The sequence below is a fragment of the Lithobates pipiens genome, unplaced genomic scaffold (genome assembly GCF_037356315.1).
Source record: "Lithobates pipiens isolate NorthernLeopardFrog02 unplaced genomic scaffold, aLitPip1_a1.2 Scaffold_8, whole genome shotgun sequence".
Taxonomy (NCBI): domain Eukaryota; kingdom Metazoa; phylum Chordata; class Amphibia; order Anura; family Ranidae; genus Lithobates; species Lithobates pipiens.
The window spans coordinates 607,531,172-607,550,832 of NW_027507903.1; the positions used below are offsets into that span (position 1 = coordinate 607,531,172).

General features: G+C 52.3%; 8 non-coding genes across 8 annotated transcripts; all 8 read left to right on the plus strand.

Moving 5' to 3' along the window:
* Nucleotides 1-9,723: 9,723 nt before the first annotated feature.
* TRNAS-GCU (transfer RNA serine (anticodon GCU)) lies at nucleotides 9,724-9,805 on the plus strand. The gene has a single exon. It is a non-coding gene; the product is annotated as a tRNA-Ser (tRNA).
* Nucleotides 9,806-10,991: 1,186 nt separating this feature from the next.
* On the plus strand, nucleotides 10,992-11,073 carry TRNAS-GCU (transfer RNA serine (anticodon GCU)). Its single transcript has one exon. It is a non-coding gene; the product is annotated as a tRNA-Ser (tRNA).
* A 1,187-nt stretch (nucleotides 11,074-12,260) lies between these two features.
* Nucleotides 12,261-12,342, plus strand: TRNAS-GCU (transfer RNA serine (anticodon GCU)). The gene has a single exon. It is a non-coding gene; the product is annotated as a tRNA-Ser (tRNA).
* Nucleotides 12,343-13,535: 1,193 nt separating this feature from the next.
* TRNAS-GCU (transfer RNA serine (anticodon GCU)) lies at nucleotides 13,536-13,617 on the plus strand. Its single transcript has one exon. It is a non-coding gene; the product is annotated as a tRNA-Ser (tRNA).
* Nucleotides 13,618-14,811: 1,194 nt separating this feature from the next.
* On the plus strand, nucleotides 14,812-14,893 carry TRNAS-GCU (transfer RNA serine (anticodon GCU)). The gene has a single exon. It is a non-coding gene; the product is annotated as a tRNA-Ser (tRNA).
* Nucleotides 14,894-16,079: 1,186 nt separating this feature from the next.
* On the plus strand, nucleotides 16,080-16,161 carry TRNAS-GCU (transfer RNA serine (anticodon GCU)). Its single transcript has one exon. It is a non-coding gene; the product is annotated as a tRNA-Ser (tRNA).
* A 1,196-nt stretch (nucleotides 16,162-17,357) lies between these two features.
* TRNAS-GCU (transfer RNA serine (anticodon GCU)) lies at nucleotides 17,358-17,439 on the plus strand. Its single transcript has one exon. It is a non-coding gene; the product is annotated as a tRNA-Ser (tRNA).
* Nucleotides 17,440-18,625: 1,186 nt separating this feature from the next.
* TRNAS-GCU (transfer RNA serine (anticodon GCU)) lies at nucleotides 18,626-18,707 on the plus strand. The gene has a single exon. It is a non-coding gene; the product is annotated as a tRNA-Ser (tRNA).
* Nucleotides 18,708-19,661: the final 954 nt, after the last annotated feature.

The following is a 19,661-nucleotide window of genomic DNA, read 5'->3' on the forward strand; positions in this document are numbered from 1 at the left end:
GCGGTACAGTCTGCTGTTCTGTAAGGACCGCTATCGGTCCACAATACATAGGGTTGCCGTGCACTACTGCTGACCGCTGCCCTATACTGCAGCAGTCCTTCAGCGGTATAGGGACTGACGCACAGTCTGCTAAACACTAATACACAACCTGCTTGGTCCACAAAAGTTCTTATAAGGACTGGTAACTTGGTATAGGGTGCTACGGTACATAGGCCTGAGTGCGTTACAGTCTGCTGTTCTGTAAGGACCGCTATCGGTCCACAATACATAGGGTTGACGTGCACTACTGCTGACCGCTGCCCTATACTGCAGCAGTCCTTCAGCGGTATAGGGACTGACGCACAGTCTGCTAAACACTAACACACAACCTGCTTGGTCCACAAAAGTTTTTATAAGGACTGGTAACTTGGTATAGGGTGCTACGGTACATAGGCCTGAGTGCAGTACAGTCTGCTGTTCTGTAAGGACCGCTATCGGTCCACAATACATAGGGTTGCCGTGCACTACTGCTGACCGCTGCCCTATACTGCAGCAGTCCTTCAGCGGTATAGGGACTGACGCACAGTCTGCTAAACACTAATACACAACCTGCTTGGTCCACAAAAGTTCTTATAAGGACTGGTAACTTGGTATAGGGTGCTACGGTACATAGGCCTGAGTGCGTTACAGTCTGCTGTTCTGTAAGGACCGCTATCGGTCCACAATACATAGGGTTGACGTGCACTACTGCTGACCGCTGCCCTATACTGCAGCAGTCCTTCAGCGGTATAGGGACTGACGCACAGTCTGCTAAACACTAATACACAACCTGCTTGGTCCACAAAAGTTCTTATAAGGACTGGTAACTTGGTATAGGGTGCTACGGTACATAGGCCTGAGTGCGTTACAGTCTGCTGTTCTGTAAGGACCGCTATCGGTCCACAATACATAGGGTTGACGTGCACTACTGCTGACCGCTGCCCTATACTGCAGCAGTCCTTCAGCGGTATAGGGACTGACGCACAGTCTGCTAAACACTAATACACAACCTGCTTGGTCCACAAAAGTTCTTATAAGGACTGGTAACTTGGTATAGGGTGCTACGGTACATAGGCCTGAGTGCGTTACAGTCTGCTGTTCTGTAAGGACCGCTATCGGTCCACAATACATAGGGTTGACGTGCACTACTGCTGACCGCTGCCCTATACTGCAGCAGTCCTTCAGCGGTATAGGGACTGACGCACAGTCTGCTAAACACTAATACACAACCTGCTTGGTCCACAAAAGTTCTTATAAGGACTGGTAACTTGGTATAGGGTGCTACGGTACATAGGCCTGAGTGCGTTACAGTCTGCTGTTCTGTAAGGACCGCTATCGGTCCACAATACATAGGGTTGACGTGCACTACTGCTGACCGCTGCCCTATACTGCAGCAGTCCTTCAGCGGTATAGGGACTGACGCACAGTCTGCTAAACACTAATACACAACCTGCTTGGTCCACAAAAGTTCTTATAAGGACTGGTAACTTGGTATAGGGTGCTACGGTACATAGGCTTGAGTGCGGTACAGTCTGCTGTTCTGTAAGGACCGCTATCGGTCCACAATAGATAGGGTTGACGTGCACCACTGCTGACCGCTGCCCTATACTGCAGCAGTCCTTCAGCGGTATAGGGACTGACGTACAGTCTGCTAAACACTAATACACAACCTGCTTGGTCCACAAAAGTTCTTATAAGGACTGGTAACTTGGTATAGGGTGCTACGGTACATAGGCCTGAGTGCGTTACAGTCTGCTGTTCTGTAAGGACCGCTATCGGTCCACAATACATAGGGTTGACGTGCACTACTGCTGACCGCTGCCCTATACTGCAGCAGTCCTTCAGCGGTATAGGGACTGACGTACAGTCTGCTAATCACTAACACACAACCTGCTTGTTCCACAAAAGTTCTTATGAGGACTGGTAACTTGGTATAGGGTGCTACGGTACATAGGCTTGAGTGCGGTACAGTCTGCTGTTCTGTAAGGACCGCTATCGGTCCACAATAGATAGGGTTGACGTGCACCACTGCTGACCGCTGCCCTATACTGCAGCAGTCCTTCAGCGGTATAGGGACTGACGTACAGTCTGCTAAACACTAATACACAACCTGCTTGGTCCACAAAAGTTCTTATAAGGACTGGTAACTTGGTATAGGGTGCTACGGTACATAGGCTTGAGTGCGGTACAGTCTGCTGTTCTGTAAGGACCGCTATCGGTCCACAATAGATAGGGTTGACGTGCACCACTGCTGACCGCTGCCCTATACTGCAGCAGTCCTTCAGCGGTATAGGGACTGACGTACAGTCTGCTAAACACTAATACACAACCTGCTTGGTCCACAAAAGTTCTTATAAGGACTGGTAACTTGGTATAGGGTGCTACGGTACATAGGCCTGAGTGCGTTACAGTCTGCTGTTCTGTAAGGACCGCTATCGGTCCACAATACATAGGGTTGACGTGCACTACTGCTGACCGCTGCCCTATACTGCAGCAGTCCTTCAGCGGTATAGGGACTGACGCACAGTCTGCTAAACACTAATACACAACCTGCTTGGTCCACAAAAGTTCTTATAAGGACTGGTAACTTGGTATAGGGTGCTACGGTACATAGGCCTGAGTGCGTTACAGTCTGCTGTTCTGTAAGGACCGCTATCGGTCCACAATACATAGGGTTGACGTGCACTACTGCTGACCGCTGCCCTATACTGCAGCAGTCCTTCAGCGGTATAGGGACTGACGTACAGTCTGCTAATCACTAACACACAACCTGCTTGTTCCACAAAAGTTCTTATAAGGACTGGTAACTTGGTATAGGGTGCTACGGTACATAGGCTTGAGTGCGGTACAGTCTGCTGTTCTGTAAGGACCGCTATCGGTCCACAATAGATAGGGTTGACGTGCACCACTGCTGACCGCTGCCCTATACTGCAGCAGTCCTTCAGCGGTATAGGGACTGACGTACAGTCTGCTAAACACTAATACACAACCTGCTTGGTCCACAAAAGTTCTTATAAGGACTGGTAACTTGGTATAGGGTGCTACGGTACATAGGCTTGAGTGCGGTACAGTCTGCTGTTCTGTAAGGACCGCTATCGGTCCACAATAGATAGGGTTGACGTGCACCACTGCTGACCGCTGCCCTATACTGCAGCAGTCCTTCAGCGGTATAGGGACTGACGTACAGTCTGCTAAACACTAACACACAACCTGCTTGGTCCACAAAAGTTCTTATAAGGACTGGTAACTTGGTATAGGGTGCTACGGTACATAGGCTTGAGTGCGGTACAGTCTGCTGTTCTGTAAGGACCGCTATCGGTCCACAATAGATAGGGTTGACGTGCACCACTGCTGACCGCTGCCCTATACTGCAGCAGTCCTTCAGCGGTATAGGGACTGACGTACAGTCTGCTAAACACTAATACACAACCTGCTTGGTCCACAAAAGTTCTTATAAGGACTGGTAACTTGGTATAGGGTGCTACGGTACATAGGCTTGAGTGCGGTACAGTCTGCTGTTCTGTAAGGACCGCTATCGGTCCACAATAGATAGGGTTGACGTGCACCACTGCTGACCGCTGCCCTATACTGCAGCAGTCCTTCAGCGGTATAGGGACTGACGTACAGTCTGCTAAACACTAATACACAACCTGCTTGGTCCACAAAAGTTCTTATAAGGACTGGTAACTTTGTATAGGGTGCTACGGTACATAGGCTTGAGTGCGGTACAGTCTGCTGTTCTGTAAGGACCGCTATCGGTCCACAATAGATAGGGTTGACGTGCACCACTGCTGACCGCTGCCCTATACTGCAGCAGTCCTTCAGCGGTATAGGGACTGACGTACAGTCTGCTAAACACTAATACACAACCTGCTTGGTCCACAAAAGTTCTTATAAGGACTGGTAACTTGGTATAGGGTGCTACGGTACATAGGCTTGAGTGCGGTACAGTCTGCTGTTCTGTAAGGACCGCTATAGGTCCACAATAGATAGGGTTGACGTGCACCACTGCTGACCGCTCACCTATACTGCAGCAGTCCTTCAGCGGTATAGGGACTAAGAGTTTTGTCACAGGGTCATTTAAAAAATGACATGCAGAGGAAGAGGCAGGCCCTTCCGCAGGGGTGGTAGGGGTAGGGCAGGAGCAACAGGCTTGAGCCAAAGTGGGAAGTTGCAGAAGGTGCGTTCAATTACTTTAAAGGATGCACCAGACTTGGTTGAGTGGCTCGCTCAGCCTTACTCTTCTGCACCCTCCTCATCCTCTCGATCTGCACCCTCTTCTTCACTCTCTGCTATGTGCACCCCCAAAGACACTACCACCAACAACACGACCACCACCACCACCACCACATACCTTCCGCTTGAGTCACTGGAATTATTTTCCGATCCATATCAAGAGGACATTTCTGATGCGCAGCCACTCTTGGTATTGGATCAGGAAGAGGAGGTAGCAACAAGCGCTACTCAGCAGTCTGACGCCAGTACCCAGATCAGCCCAAGGAGGAGGTTGGTCCCCGGTGTTGCTGCCTACTCTACTTATAGCGGTGGGGAAGGTGACGTTGATGATGACGTGTCTAGTGATGTCACGTGGGTGCCCACAAGAGAGGAAGAGGAGGGGAGTTCAGAGGGAGATATGGACCAGCAGATAGGGAGGAGAAGCAGCAATGACTTACATTGCACAGCAGGGACAAAGCAGACTGCAAATGTATCAGGAGCGAGTCATCGACCATGTACGGTCACATCTGGCGCTCCCAGGACACCGGCACATGGCTCCGCAGTGTGGGCTTTTTTTAACGTGTCCGCTGCTGACAATAGCGTTGCCATCTGCAATCTTTGCAGTCAACGCGTTAGTCGCGGTAAGCCCAATACTCACCTAGGGACGACCGCCTTAAGAAGGCACATGAGCAGCCATCACCGAGCCCAGTGGGAGCAACGGAACACACAAAGCCACACTGCAGGCTCTCACCGTCCAGCCTCGTCTTCTACTTCTCCTTCTCCTCTCTCCTCACAATTGTCCTCCACTCCACCTTCCATCACGCCAAGCTCACATTTTTCTGCAAAAAGGCAGGCTTCCGTGGGCCTAATGTTTGAGCGTAAAAAAATGATGACGCCGGATAACCCTCTTGCCCAACGGTTGGCGGCTGGCTTGTCAGAACTCATAGCCCGCCAACTACTGCCATATAAACTGGTGGACTCGGAGGCCTTTCGCAAATTTGTGGCCATTGGAACACCACAATGGAAGGTCCCAGGAAGGAAGTATTTCTCAGAGAAGGGCATCCCAGAGCTATATGGCCATGTTCAGCGGCAAGTGAATGTATCTCTGGCACACAGTGTCGGTGCCAAGATACATCTGACCACAGACACGTGGTCTAGCAAACACGGGCAGGGAAGGTATATCAGTTTTACTGCCCACTGGGTGAACCTTCTGACGGCCGTCAAGCATGTAACCCGTGGCACCCGTGTAGATTTGGTTTTACCGCCACGGATTGCATGCAGGCCTGACTCTTCTTCTCCTCCTCCTACTCCATCCTCCTCCCTCTCCTCCTCAGCTGCCTCCTCCTTTTCCGCTGCTAGCGTCTCTTCCACTGCACCGCCCAAGCTCCCCAGAACCTATTCCACATGCCAGGTGAGACGTTGCCATGCCGTGCTGCGTCTGTTGTGCCTGGAAGCAAAGAGCCACACTGGCCCGGCACTCCTTTCAGCTTTGCGTTCACAGGCAGATGAGTGGCTAACACCGCTCAATTTGACAGTTGGTAAAGTGGTGTGTGACAACGGTGCCAATCTGCTTAGCGCATTGAAACAGGGCAAAATCACGCACGTGCCGTGCATGGCACACGTCTTAAACTTGGTCGTGCAGCGATTCCTTGTCAAATACCCTGGGGTCCAGGACATCTTGCGGCAGGCAAGGAAAATCTCGGCCCATTTCAGAAGATCTTACACGGCCATGGCTCGCCTTGCTGACATTCAGCGGCGACACCATCTGCCGGTCAGACGTCTTATTTGCGATTGCCCGACGCGATGGAACTCAACCTTCTATATGCTTGATAGGCTGCTCCAGCAGAAACGTGCAGTTAACGTCTACCTGTATGAACTCTGCGAAAGAAACGGTTCTGGGGAGCTGGGTTTTTTTTCACCGCGCCAGTGGCTGCTCATGCGCGACACATGCAGACTTCTGCGGCCATTTGAGGAGATCACCAAACTGGTCAGTCGCAGCCATGGCGCCATCAGTGACATGGTACCTTATGCCTTCTTTCTGGAGCGTGCATTGCGTCGTGTCATTGATCAGGCTGTGGAGGAGCAGGAGCGGGAAGATGAGGAAGTCGCAATGCTGGATGAATTCCCAGGGGGGGCTACTCTATCTGAGACAAGTCAACAACAGGAGTCTGATGAGGAGTCAGAGGAGGATGGTGCCGGGGCGGATGAGCAGGAGCAAGAAGAGCATGCTTTAAACTTTCTGGGATCCCTGTTGTGCGAGGATGGGGAGAGGAGAATGAAGAGGACGACATTATCCTGGATGATGAGCAGGAGCCAGGCCACCACACCGCTTCCACTTTAGTGCAAATGGGGGCCTTCATGCTCCAGTGTTTTAATAGGGACCCCCGTATAAAAAGCATGAGGGTCAAGGACCAGTACTGGGTGGCAACGTACTTAGACCCCCGGTACAAACACAAAATGGCGGAAATGTTACCGCCGTCGCAGAGGGCTGTCAGAATGCAGCACTTCCAGGCCTTGCTTCGAGAAATGCTGCATTCTGCTTTTGCGTGCGCTGGCAGAGGAGCAATTCCCACTCCCAGAGAAGGATTTGCGGGTACCAATCCAACAGCGCCTGCAAGAAGAGGCCGGTTTGAAGATGTGTTGGTGACTTCGGATATGAGGTCATTCTTTCAGCCGACCCATCGACAGGTGTCATCCGGATCCAGCATCAGGGAACGCCTAGACCGTCAGGTGTCCGACTACATTGGGTTAACGGCCGATGTGGACGCTCTGAGGAGTGATGAACCCCTAGACTACTGGGTGGGCAGGCTTGACCTCTGGCCAGAGCTTGCCCAATTTGCAATCGAACTGTTGGCTTGCCCCTCATCCAGTGTCCTGTCCGAAAGGACGTTCAGCGCAGCAGGGGGGATTGTGACCGATAAGCGTACTCGCCTAGCTCACCACAGTGTTAACTACCTCACATTTCTAAAAATGAATGAGGCATGGATCTCGGAGGAATTCAACACATGTGATCAGTAGACCATGTATATGTCTATAAACAATTTTTGGAATCAAGCACACAGACCTTCTTAATTCATTTGGCTCACTTCCCTGACCCAAAAAAGCACACCGTACTATATGCCCCTACCCTCCTCTTTGAAGAGGTTGAGCGGTGTCATATTTCTACTGGGGCTGCTTATTATGAGGGGTTCCCACCATCCCTGTGCTGTGCTGACTTCCTCCTGGGTGTTCTTATTATGAGGGGCTCCCACCATCCCTGTGCTGTGCTGACTTCCTCCTGGGGGTTCTTATTATGAGGGGATCACACCATCCCTGTGCTGTGCTGACTTCCTCCTGGGGCTGCTTACGGTGCTGCTGTCAGCGCTGTATGTCACGGAGCTGCTGTCAGCGCTGTATGTCACGGAGCTGCTGTCAGCGCTGTATGTCACGGAGCTGCTGTCAGCGCTGTATGTCACGGAGCTGCTGTCAGCGCTGTATGTCACGGAGCTGCTGTCAGCGCTGTATGTCACGGTGCTGATGTCAGCGCTGTATGTCACGGTGCTGCTGTCAGCGCTGTATGTCACGGAGCTGCTGTCAGCGCTGTATGTCACGGAGCTGCTGTCAGTGCTGTATGTCACGGAGCTGCTGTCAGCGCTGTATGTCACGGAGCTGCTGTCAGCGCTGTATGTCACGGAGCTGCTGTCAGCGCTGTATGTCACGGTGCTGCTGTCAGCGCTGTATGTCACGGAGCTGCTGTCAGCGCTGTATGTCACGGAGCTGCTGTCAGCGCTGTATGTCACGGAGCTGCTGTCAGCGCTGTATGTCACGGAGCTGCTGTCAGCGCTGTATGTCACGGAGCTGCTGTCAGCGCTGTATGTCACGGTGCTGATGTCAGTGCTCTGTATTACGGTGCTGCTGTCAGTGCTCTGTATCTCCTGCACCCTCTTGTTTGCCTACCCTGGTCCCTGACCTTCCCTCTCCTCCATTGCCTTCATTAGCTCCATAGTCCTGAATTGTCAGAACAATTTCCCAAATAAAAAAAAAATGCTTGTAGTTATCGATCCCAAATTCACCTCATACATGTATTATGCTATTGTCCAGGTGGTGGGACTACGTGCTACCCCCTAATAATTACCCCGTGGCCGCAAATTCGACCTAAAGGTTTGCGAAATTCGCCTCCCATTGAAGTCAATGGAGCCCGCGGCGAACGGTCGTTTTCGCGAACGTTTGTGTCCGTTCGCGTTTCGCGTTCGCGAAACGTCCCGTCGGAAGTTCGTCCATCACTAGTGCTCTGCACGTATGGGTTCGAATCCCATCCTCGTCGGTAGTTTAGTTCGTAATCAATGTAAACGTGCTTAACGTAAAGCATTTCATGGCACAAAGGTCTTGTACACATAGAAAAAAAGGCACTGTCAACCTGGACCTAGACATTCTACCTCCCTTCCATGCCCCCTCCTCGGCCCAATCCACAGCTCTCCCCTCTGCACTCAGTCAGACCCACCCTGTCCCACTTTTGTACTCCCCTCTGTCCACAGCTTTAACTTCTGTGCGAGCCGCCCCCCCCCCAATACCCCCCAGCTCCAGCCCCCGCATTCCTGTTACGCCCTGCACTGCCCCCTGCACCCACTCTGCACTTGACTGGGTTGCAAAGGATGTGCACCACGTGAGGCGCTGTGGCTTAGTTGGTGAAAGCGCCTGTCTAGTAAACAGGAGATCCTGAGTTCAAATCTCAGCAGTGCCTGCCGTGGAGTCTTTCCATTTATAACGTTTTCAGTTTTGCGCAAGCTTAATGGCAGCCTTGAGTCTCCCAAGCGTGGTAGGTTTCCAACCCAGTGCTAGCTTGAGGGAAGACCTTGCCTCCAAAGATTTGAAAAATTCTCACAAAGAGCTATCCCCAAGTGGGGCGCTGTGGCTTAGTTGGTGAAAGCGCCTGTCTAGTAAACAGGAGATCCTGAGTTCAAATCTCAGCAGTGCCTGCCGTGGAGTCCATCCATTTCTAACATTTTCAGTATTGCGCAAGCTGAATGTCACCCCTCAGTCTCCCAAGCGTGGTAGCCCACCGACCCAGCGCTGGACCCAGGCAAGACCCTGCCTCCAACGACTTGAAAAATTCCCACTGTACATATCAGCCTATCAGGCTAAAGATCAGTCCTGGGTGCCCTTTTGAATGCAGGGGACTTATTCTTTGGAGGGAGCCCGCCTTCCCATCAACATTCTGGAGCACAGGACAATTCAGGCCTCCCTTCAATGTTGCATACCTCTTCTTCTGTGAGAACCTCAGATGGGAATCCAGTTGGACAATGCCATGGCTATGGCCTACGTCAATCACCAAGGGGGTCACCGAAGGTGGTGCCTCTCAGAAGGAAGCATATTGCCCCAGGAGGACGTGGTGCTCAGACATACTCAGACTCCTGGCAGACTCTCCGTGCGCCCTCCCAGATTGCCGGAATCTGGCTAAGCCCTTCTCAAAAGCCACAGACAAGAAACGGCCCAAGGTTCTAGGTTACACATGACGAGGTGGCCGAGTGGTTAAGGCGATGGACTGCTAATCCATTGTGCTCTGCACGCATGGGTTCGAATCCCATCCTCGTCGGTAGTTTAGTTCGTAATCAATGTAAACGTGCTTAACGTAAAGCATTTCATGGCACAAAGGTCTTGTACACATAGAAAAAAAGGCACTGTCAACCTGGACCTAGACATTCTACCTCCCTTCCATGCCCCCTCCTCGGCCCAATCCACAGCTCTCCCCTCTGCACTCAGTCAGACCCACCCTGTCCCACTTTTGTACTCCCCTCTGTCCACAGCTTTAACTTCTGTGCGAGCCGCCCCCCCCAATACCCCCCAGCTCCAGCCCCCGCATTCCTGTTACGCCCTGCACTGCCCCCTGCACCCACTCTGCACTTGACTGGGTTGCAAAGGATGTGCACCACGTGAGGCGCTGTGGCTTAGTTGGTGAAAGCGCCTGTCTAGTAAACAGGAGATCCTGAGTTCAAATCTCAGCAGTGCCTGCCGTGGAGTCTTTCCATTTATAACGTTTTCAGTTTTGCGCAAGCTTAATGGCAGCCTTGAGTCTCCCAAGCGTGGTAGGTTTCCAACCCAGTGCTAGCTTGAGGGAAGACCTTGCCTCCAAAGATTTGAAAAATTCTCACAAAGAGCTATGCCCCAAGTGGGGTGCTGTGGCTTAGTTGGTGAAAGCGCCTGTCTAGTAAACAGGAGATCCTGAGTTCAAATCTCAGCAGTGCCTGCCGTGGAGTCCATCCATTTCTAACATTTTCAGTATTGCGCAAGCTGAATGTCACCCCTCAGTCTCCCAAGCGTGGTAGCCCACCGACCCAGCGCTGGACCCAGGCAAGACCCTGCCTCCAACGACTTGAAAAATTCCCACTGTACATATCAGCCTATCAGGCTAAAGATCAGTCCTGGGTGCCCTTTTGAATGCAGGGGACTTATTCTTTGGAGGGAGCCCGCCTTCCCATCAACATTCTGGAGCACAGGACAATTCAGGCCTCCCTTCAATGTTGCATACCTCTTCTTCTGTGAGAACCTCAGATGGGAATCCAGTTGGACAATGCCATGGCTATGGCCTACGTCAATCACCAAGGGGGTCACCGAAGGTGGTGCCTCTCAGAAGGAAGCATATTGCCCCAGGAGGACGTGGTGCTCAGACATACTCAGACTCCTGGCAGACTCTCCGTGCGCCCTCCCAGATTGCCGGAATCTGGCTAAGCCCTTCTCAAAAGCCACAGACAAGAAACGGCCCAAGGTTCTAGGTTACACATGACGAGGTGGCCGAGTGGTTAAGGCGATGGACTGCTAATCCATTGTGCTCTGCACGCATGGGTTCGAATCCCATCCTCGTCGGTAGTTTAGTTCGTAATCAATGTAAACGTGCTTAACGTAAAGCATTTCATGGCACAAAGGTCTTGTACACATAGAAAAAAAGGCACTGTCAACCTGGACCTAGACATTCTACCTCCCTTCCATGCCCCCTCCTCGGCCCAATCCACAGCTCTCCCCTCTGCACTCAGTCAGACCCACCCTGTCCCACTTTTGTACTCCCCTCTGTCCACAGCTTTAACTTCTGTGCGAGCCGCCCCCCCCCAATACCCCCCAGCTCCAGCCCCCGCATTCCTGTTACGCCCTGCACTGCCCCCTGCACCCACTCTGCACTTGACTGGGTTGCAAAGGATGTGCACCACGTGAGGCGCTGTGGCTTAGTTGGTGAAAGCGCCTGTCTAGTAAACAGGAGATCCTGAGTTCAAATCTCAGCAGTGCCTGCCGTGGAGTCTTTCCATTTATAACGTTTTCAGTTTTGCGCAAGCTTAATGGCAGCCTTGAGTCTCCCAAGCGTGGTAGGTTTCCAACCCAGTGCTAGCTTGAGGGAAGACCTTGCCTCCAAAGATTTGAAAAATTCTCACAAAGAGCTATCCCCCAAGTGGGGCGCTGTGGCTTAGTTGGTGAAAGCGCCTGTCTAGTAAACAGGAGATCCTGAGTTCAAATCTCAGCAGTGCCTGCCGTGGAGTCCATCCATTTCTAACATTTTCAGTATTGCGCAAGCTGAATGTCACCCCTCAGTCTCCCAAGCGTGGTAGCCCACCGACCCAGCGCTGGACCCAGGCAAGACCCTGCCTCCAACGACTTGAAAAATTCCCACTGTACATATCAGCCTATCAGGCTAAAGATCAGTCCTGGGTGCCCTTTTGAATGCAGGGGACTTATTCTTTGGAGGGAGCCCGCCTTCCCATCAACATTCTGGAGCACAGGACAATTCAGGCCTCCCTTCAATGTTGCATACCTCTTCTTCTGTGAGAACCTCAGATGGGAATCCAGTTGGACAATGCCATGGCTATGGCCTACGTCAATCACCAAGGGGGTCACCGAAGGTGGTGCCTCTCAGAAGGAAGCATATTGCCCCAGGAGGACGTGGTGCTCAGACATACTCAGTCTCCTGGCTGACTCTCCGTGCGCCCTCCCAGATTGCCGGAATCTGGCTAAGCCCTTCTCAAAAGCCACAGACAAGAAACGGCCCAAGGTTCTAGGTTACACATGACGAGGTGGCCGAGTGGTTAAGGCGATGGACTGCTAATCCATTGTGCTCTGCACGCATGGGTTCGAATCCCATCCTCGTCGGTAGTTTAGTTCGTAATCAATGTAAACGTGCTTAACGTAAAGCATTTCATGGCACAAAGGTCTTGTACACATAGAAAAAAAGGCACTGTCAACCTGGACCTAGACATTCTACCTCCCTTCCATGCCCCCTCCTCGGCCCAATCCACAGCTCTCCCCTCTGCACTCAGTCAGACCCACCCTGTCCCACTTTTGTACTCCCCTCTGTCCACAGCTTTAACTTCTGTGCGAGCCGCCCCCCCCAATACCCCCCCCCCCCCAGCTCCAGCCCCCGCATTCCTGTTACGCCCTGCACTGCCCCCTGCACCCACTCTGCACTTGACTGGGTTGCAAAGGATGTGCACCACGTGAGGCGCTGTGGCTTAGTTGGTGAAAGCGCCTGTCTAGTAAACAGGAGATCCTGAGTTCAAATCTCAGCAGTGCCTGCCGTGGAGTCTTTCCATTTATAACGTTTTCAGTTTTGCGCAAGCTTAATGGCAGCCTTGAGTCTCCCAAGCGTGGTAGGTTTCCAACCCAGTGCTAGCTTGAGGGAAGACCTTGCCTCCAAAGATTTGAAAAATTCTCACAAAGAGCTATCCCCCAAGTGGGGCGCTGTGGCTTAGTTGGTGAAAGCGCCTGTCTAGTAAACAGGAGATCCTGAGTTCATATCTCAGCAGTGCCTGCCGTGGAGTCCATCCATTTCTAACATTTTCAGTATTGCGCAAGCTGAATGTCACCCCTCAGTCTCCCAAGCGTGGTAGCCCACCGACCCAGCGCTGGACCCAGGCAAGACCCTGCCTCCAACGACTTGAAAAATTCCCACTGTACATATCAGCCTATCAGGCTAAAGATCAGTCCTGGGTGCCCTTTTGAATGCAGGGGACTTATTCTTTGGAGGGAGCCCGCCTTCCCATCAACATTCTGGAGCACAGGACAATTCAGGCCTCCCTTCAATGTTGCATACCTCTTCTTCTGTGAGAACCTCAGATGGGAATCCAGTTGGACAATGCCATGGCTATGGCCTACGTCAATCACCAAGGGGGTCACCGAAGGTGGTGCCTCTCAGAAGGAAGCATATTGCCCCAGGAGGACGTGGTGCTCAGACATACTCAGACTCCTGGCAGACTCTCCGTGCGCCCTCCCAGATTGCCGGAATCTGGCTAAGCCCTTCTCAAAAGCCACAGACAAGAAACGGCCCAAGGTTCTAGGTTACACATGACGAGGTGGCCGAGTGGTTAAGGCGATGGACTGCTAATCCATTGTGCTCTGCACGCATGGGTTCGAATCCCATCCTCGTCGGTAGTTTAGCTCGTAATCAATGTAAACGTGCTTAACGTAAAGCATTTCATGGCACAAAGGTCTTGTACACATAGAAAAAAAGGCACTGTCAACCTGGACCTAGACATTCTACCTCCCTTCCATGCCCCCTCCTCGGCCCAATCCACAGCTCTCCCCTCTGCACTCAGTCAAACCCACCCTGTCCCACTTTTGTACTCCCCTCTGTCCACAGCTTTAACTTCTGTGCGAGCCGCCCCCCCCAATACCCCCCCACCCCCCAGCTCCAGCCCCCGCATTCCTGTTACGCCCTGCACTGCCCCCTGCACCCACTCTGCACTTGACTGGGTTGCAAAGGATGTGCACCACGTGAGGCGCTGTGGCTTAGTTGGTGAAAGCGCCTGTCTAGTAAACAGGAGATCCTGAGTTCAAATCTCAGCAGTGCCTGCCGTGGAGTCTTTCCATTTATAACGTTTTCAGTTTTGCGCAAGCTTAATGGCAGCCTTGAGTCTCCCAAGCGTGGTAGGTTTCCAACCCAGTGCTAGCTTGAGGGAAGACCTTGCCTCCAAAGATTTGAAAAATTCTCACAAAGAGCTATCCCCCAAGTGGGGCGCTGTGGCTTAGTTGGTGAAAGCGCCTGTCTAGTAAACAGGAGATCCTGAGTTCAAATCTCAGCAGTGCCTGCAGTGGAGTCCATCCATTTCTAACATTTTCAGTATTGCGCAAGCTGAATGTCACCCCTCAGTCTCCCAAGCGTGGTAGCCCACCGACCCAGCGCTGGACCCAGGCAAGACCCTGCCTCCAACGACTTGAAAAATTCCCACTGTACATATCAGCCTATCAGGCTAAAGATCAGTCCTGGGTGCCCTTTTGAATGCAGGGGACTTATTCTTTGGAGGGAGCCCGCCTTCCCATCAACATCCTGGAGCACAGGACAATTCAGGCCTCCCTTCAATGTTGCATACCTCTTCTTCTGTGAGAACCTCAGATGGGAATCCAGTTGGACAATGCCATGGCTATGGCCTACGTCAATCACCAAGGGGGTCACCGAAGGTGGTGCCTCTCAGAAGGAAGCATATTGCCCCAGGAGGACGTGGTGCTCAGACATACTCAGACTCCTGGCAGACTCTCCGTGCGCCCTCCCAGATTGCCGGAATCTGGCTAAGCCCTTCTCAAAAGCCACAGACAAGAAACGGCCCAAGGTTCTAGGTTACACATGACGAGGTGGCCGAGTGGTTAAGGCGATGGACTGCTTATCCATTGTGCTCTGCACGCATGGGTTCGAATCCCATCCTCGTCGGTAGTTTAGTTCGTAATCAATGTAAACGTGCTTAACGTAAAGCATTTCATGGCACAAAGGTCTTGTACACATAGAAAAAAAGGCACTGTCAACCTGGACCTAGACATTCTACCTCCCTTCCATGCCCCCTCCTCGGCCCAATCCACATCTCTCCCCTCTGCACTCAGTCAGACCCACCCTGTCCCACTTTTGTACTCCCCTCTGTCCACAGCTTTAACTTCTGTGCGAGCCGCCCCCCCCAATACCCCCCAGCTCCAGCCCCCGCATTCCTGTTACGCCCTGCACTGCCCCCTGCACCCACTCTGCACTTGACTGGGTTGCAAAGGATGTGCACCACGTGAGGCGCTGTGGCTTAGTTGGTGAAAGCGCCTGTCTAGTAAACAGGAGATCCTGAGTTCAAATCTCAGCAGTGCCTGCCGTGGAGTCTTTCCATTTATAACGTTTTCAGTTTTGCGCAAGCTTAATGGCAGCCTTGAGTCTCCCAAGCGTGGTAGGTTTCCAACCCAGTGCTAGCTTGAGGGAAGACCTTGCCTCCAAAGATTTGAAAAATTCTCACAAAGAGCTATCCCCCAAGTGGGGCGCTGTGGCTTAGTTGGTGAAAGCGCCTGTCTAGTAAACAGGAGATCCTGAGTTCATATCTCAGCAGTGCCTGCCGTGGAGTCCATCCATTTCTAACATTTTCAGTATTGCGCAAGCTGAATGTCACCCCTCAGTCTCCCAAGCGTGGTAGCCCACCGACCCAGCGCTGGACCCAGGCAAGACCCTGCCTCCAACGACTTGAAAAATTCCCACTGTACATATCAGCCTATCAGGCTAAAGATCAGTCCTGGGTGCCCTTTTGAATGCAGGGGACTTATTCTTTGGAGGGAGCCCGCCTTCCCATCAACATTCTGGAGCACAGGACAATTCAGGCCTCCCTTCAATGTTGCATACCTCTTCTTCTGTGAGAACCTCAGATGGGAATCCAGTTGGACAATGCCATGGCTATGGCCTACGTCAATCACCAAGGGGGTCACCGAACGTGGTGCCTCTCAGAAGGAAGCATATTGCCCCAGGAGGACGTGGTGCTCAGACATACTCAGACTCCTGGCAGACTCTCCGTGCGCCCTCCCAGATTGCCGGAATCTGGCTAAGCCCTTCTCAAAAGCCACAGACAAGAAACGGCCCAAGGTTCTAGGTTACACATGACGAGGTGGCCGAGTGGTTAAGGCGATGGACTGCTAATCCATTGTGCTCTGCACGCATGGGTTCGAATCCCATCCTCGTCGGTAGTTTAGTTCGTAATCAATGTAAACGTGCTTAACGTAAAGCATTTCATGGCACAAAGGTCTTGTACACATAGAAAAAAAGGCACTGTCAACCTGGACCTAGACATTCTACCTCCCTTCCATGCCCCCTCCTCGGCCCAATCCACAGCTCTCCCCTCTGCACTCAGTCAGACCCACCCTGTCCCACTTTTGTACTCCCCTCTGTCCACAGCTTTAACTTCTGTGCGAGCCGCCCCCCCCAATACCCCCCCCCCCCCCCCAGCTCCAGCCCCCGCATTCCTGTTACGCCCTGCACTGCCCCCTGCACCCACCCTGCACTTGACTGGGTTGCAAAGGATGTGCACCACGTGAGGCGCTGTGGCTTAGTTGGTGAAAGCGCCTGTCTAGTAAACAGGAGATCCTGAGTTCAAATCTCAGCAGTGCCTGCCGTGGAGTCTTTCCATTTATAACGTTTTCAGTTTTGCGCAAGCTTAATGGCAGCCTTGAGTCTCCCAAGCGTGGTAGGTTTCCAACCCAGTGCTAGCTTGAGGGAAGACCTTGCCTCCAAAGATTTGAAAAATTCTCACAAAGAGCTATCCCCCAAGTGGGGCGCTGTGGCTTAGTTGGTGAAAGCGCCTGTCTAGTAAACAGGAGATCCTGAGTTCAAATCTCAGCAGTGCCTGCCGTGGAGTCCATCCATTTCTAACATTTTCAGTATTGCGCAAGCTGAATGTCACCCCTCAGTCTCCCAAGCGTGGTAGCCCACCGACCCAGCGCTGGACCCAGGCAAGACCCTGCCTCCAACGACTTGAAAAATTCCCACTGTACATATCAGCCTATCAGGCTAAAGATCAGTCCTGGGTGCCCTTTTGAATGCAGGGGACTTATTCTTTGGAGGGAGCCCGCCTTCCCATCAACATCCTGGAGCACAGGACAATTCAGGCCTCCCTTCAACGTTGCATACCTCTTCTTCTGTGAGAACCTCAGATGGGAATCCAGTTGGACAATGCCATGGCTATGGCCTACGTCAATCACCAAGGGGGTCACCGAAGGTGGTGCCTCTCAGAAGGAAGCATATTGCCCCAGGAGGACGTGGTGCTCAGACATACTCAGACTCCTGGCAGACTCTCCGTGCGCCCTCCCAGATTGCCGGAATCTGGCTAAGCCCTTCTCAAAAGCCACAGACAAGAAACGGCCCAAGGTTCTAGGTTACACATGACGAGGTGGCCGAGTGGTTAAGGCGATGGACTGCTTATCCATTGTGCTCTGCACGCATGGGTTCGAATCCCATCCTCGTCGGTAGTTTAGTTCGTAATCAATGTAAACGTGCTTAACGTAAAGCATTTCATGGCACAAAGGTCTTGTACACATAGAAAAAAAGGCACTGTCAACCTGGACCTAGACATTCTACCTCCCTTCCATGCCCCCTCCTCGGCCCAATCCACAGCTCTCCCCTCTGCACTCAGTCAGACCCACCCTGTCCCACTTTTGTACTCCCCTCTGTCCACAGCTTTAACTTCTGTGCGAGCCGCCCCCCCCAATACCCCCCAGCTCCAGCCCCCGCATTCCTGTTACGCCCTGCACTGCCCCCTGCACCCACTCTGCACTTGACTGGGTTGCAAAGGATGTGCACCACGTGAGGCGCTGTGGCTTAGTTGGTGAAAGCGCCTGTCTAGTAAACAGGAGATCCTGAGTTCAAATCTCAGCAGTGCCTGCCGTGGAGTCTTTCCATTTATAACGTTTTCAGTTTTGCGCAAGCTTAATGGCAGCCTTGAGTCTCCCAAGCGTGGTAGGTTTCCAACCCAGTGCTAGCTTGAGGGAAGACCTTGCCTCCAAAGATTTGAAAAATTCTCACAAAGAGCTATCCCCCAAGTGGGACGCTGTGGCTTAGTTGGTGAAAGCGCCTGTCTAGTAAATAGGAGATCCTGAGTTCAAATCTCAGCAGTGCCTGCCGTGGAGTCCATCCAGTTCTAACATTTTCAGTATTGCGCAAGCTGAATGTCACCCCTCAGTCTCCCAAGCGTGGTAGCCCACCGACCCAGCGCTGGACCCAGGCAAGACCCTGCCTCCAACGACTTGAAAAATTCCCACTGTACATATCAGCCTATCAGGCTAAAGATCAGTCCTGGGTGCCCTTTTGAATGCAGGGGACTTATTCTTTGGAGGGAGCCCGCCTTCCCATCAACATTCTGGAGCACAGGACAATTCAGGCCTCCCTTCAATGTTGCATACCTCTTCTTCTGTGAGAACCTCAGATGGGAATCCAGTTGGACAATGCCATGGCTATGGCCTACGTCAATCACCAAGGGGGTCACCGAAGGTGGTGCCTCTCAGAAGGAAGCATATTGCCCCAGGAGGACGTGGTGCTCAGACATACTCAGACTCCTGGCAGACTCTCCGTGCGCCCTCCCAGATTGCCGGAATCTGGCTAAGCCCTTCTCAAAAGCCACAGACAAGAAACGGCCCAAGGTTCTAGGTTACACATGACGAGGTGGCCGAGTGGTTAAGGCGATGGACTGCTAATCCATTGTGCTCTGCACGCATGGGTTCGAATCCCATCCTCGTCGGTAGTTTAGTTCGTAATCAATGTAAACGTGCTTAACGTAAAGCATTTCATGGCACAAAGGTCTTGTACACATAGAAAAAAAGGCACTGTCAACCTGGACCTAGACATTCTACCTCCCTTCCATGCCCCCTCCTCGGCCCAATCCACAGCTCTCCCCTCTGCACTCAGTCAGACCCACCCTGTCCCACTTTTGTACTCCCCTCTGTCCACAGCTTTAACTTCTGTGCGAGCCGCCCCCCCCAATACCCCCCCCCCCAGCTCCAGCCCCCGCATTCCTGTTACGCCCTGCACTGCCCCCTGCACCCACTCTGCACTTGACTGGGTTGCAAAGGATGTGCACCACGTGAGGCGCTGTGGCTTAGTTGGTGAAAGCGCCTGTCTAGTAAACAGGAGATCCTGAGTTCAAATCTCAGCAGTGCCTGCCGTGGAGTCTTTCCATTTATAACGTTTTCAGTTTTGCGCAAGCTTAATGGCAGCCTTGAGTCTCCCAAGCGTGGTAGGTTTCCAACCCAGTGCTAGCTTGAGGGAAGACCTTGCCTCCAAAGATTTGAAAAATTCTCACAAAGAGCTATCCCCCAAGTGGGGCGCTGTGGCTTAGTTGGTGAAAGCGCCTGTCTAGTAAACAGGAGATCCTGAGTTCAAATCTCAGCAGTGCCTGCCGTGGAGTCCATCCATTTCTAACATTTTCAGTATTGCGCAAGCTGAATGTCACCCCTCAGTCTCCCAAGCGTGGTAGCCCACCGACCCAGCGCTGGACCCAGGCAAGACCCTGCCTCCAACGACTTGAAAAATTCCCACTGTACATATCAGCCTATCAGGCTAAAGATCAGTCCTGGGTGCCCTTTTGAATGCAGGGGACTTATTCTTTGGAGGGAGCCCGCCTTCCCATCAACATTCTGGAGCACAGGACAATTCAGGCCTCCCTTCAATGTTGCATACCTCTTCTTCTGTGAGA